Source organism: Grus americana, chromosome 2 (assembly GCF_028858705.1).
Source record: "Grus americana isolate bGruAme1 chromosome 2, bGruAme1.mat, whole genome shotgun sequence".
Taxonomy (NCBI): domain Eukaryota; kingdom Metazoa; phylum Chordata; class Aves; order Gruiformes; family Gruidae; genus Grus; species Grus americana.
In genome coordinates, this window is record NC_072853.1 from 119,231,022 (window position 1) to 119,233,017 (window position 1,996).

Consider the following 1,996-nt stretch of genomic DNA (forward strand, 5'->3'; position numbering starts at 1 on the left):
GAATCACAAGCTTACCAGAAAATTGATAATACCCAAGAGACTTGGAATGGTTGAATAACTGTTTGATGAAGAGGAAAAATTAGGGTTCGTAGGCGCTAAATGTATCCCCAGCGTAACCCGTTGAAGTCAAATGAATCACAAAACAGGCTAACGCTGGTGCTCAGTGTTTTACTGGTGGAATGAAAATATTACAGTATTTTACTACGTACTTTGTGCTTTAAAAAAGATTATAGCAACAATTAGTGCTGGAGAGGGGAAGGGAGTTCTTTAACTGGGAAGAAATAATTCTGAGAGGCAAACTAAAGACATCCTGGAATGGATTTTCTGTTGTCTCGTACCTACTGTAGCATATGCTGCTTGCTTCACCAACAGGCAAAATCTGATTAGAAGCTTTACGCACCCATGTAATTTCCACAGAAGATGTATAGTTATGGAAAACCTCAGGCCCAGAAACTTGAATTATAGGCACCTCTCTTGCAAGTCTTTAAGGTTTTGCATTGTAGTACCTACAGACAGCACACAAGAGCTAGTGCACCACGGAAACAAAGAGCCAGACAACAGTCTCTTGGCAGAGCTCCTAAGTCAGTTCGGTAAGTGGTAGTAAGAAAAAAGTAAACTAAAAATGTTGTAAAACAAAGGCAATGTAGATAGATCCACCCACCCCCAACCAACCCCATGCCCTTTAATGGTGGGATTTCTGGATTTGAAAGCTAGAGTATCAAAGATAAAGTTATTTGGGCATATGATCTTAACATCAATGGTGCAGTTCCTGAGAAGGAACTCTGGACTTGCCCTATGCACGTTGGAAAGCAGAAGGACAAAAGAGGCCTCCAGAGCAGTTACCTCTCCCTTGAGCACACACACACCTCCAGTAAGAGAAAATTAGGGACAAACTGGAAAAACTACCCCAGGTGGGTATTGTAATACATGTATTTCATGGGGAAATAAGTGATGGTTTACAATAAACTGCTTGTTAGTTTTAAAAGCAAAGTTAAATTCTTACAAAAAATTACAATAAATGGAGCGCTAATACTGTGTGGAGCAACAAGCATAAGGAAATCTGATACACCCTCTGTATGTTCGAGGCATACAGCAAGCCAGATTCTGGTCTCGTTACCACAAGCGGAGCTGGGTAAATCTCCTAAAGTTAAAAGGCTCTTGATAGATTTTCATTTTGAGAATAAAACAATCTGCCCATTGACTTCAGCAGATTAGTTGTGATTTACATTAAAGAAGCTAAAAAACCACCAATCTGATCTTCCAAGCATCTCTCACATGCAACTTTAACATTTTAAAATGTTTCATTGCTGTCACAGGCCGGAGGACACTTAAACGTGGTCCTGTGGATTCCCCTTCTTGTTCTCTGTAGACACGCCATAGTGTAGATGCTATACTTCTACAATATACATAAGCTATAGTAGCGACAACTTGGATAGGTAGTGTAGATCACATTTTGCCTTTTTAAAAACCTAAAGCAGATTTTGGTTTTGCAATTGACTTCCATTCAGCTGAATTATGGTTCAGTCACAAAGGCACTGAATGCTCCTGTCTGCTCTAGATGTAAGTGGGATGAAACCACTTGCAGGACTTGGTCCTTGAAATTGAAAGAGGAAAGCAAAGGATGAAATCCTGGATCCTCCTCTGAGGTCAGTGGGATTTCTGCTCTTCAGTAGTCTTGTGCACTAATTCACTACTCATCTCTAACACTATTTTTTGGGCCTTCAAAGTACTTCTGTATTGGACTCTGCCACAGTTAATAAAAATGTCAAGAATTCACATGCAAATATTTTTCGTGATTCCACTTAAAATTGCCTCAGTCTCCACCTGTACTTACTTTTGGATGAAAACCATGCAGATAGTCCCACCAGACTGAAAAAAATATGCAAACTGTTTTCTACAGAAAAGAATACTAAACACATCAACCATCATTATTTTATACAAGATTGGCCCCACCTCACACACAAACCACAAGTTGTTTCAACAGAAAGAGTAAGAA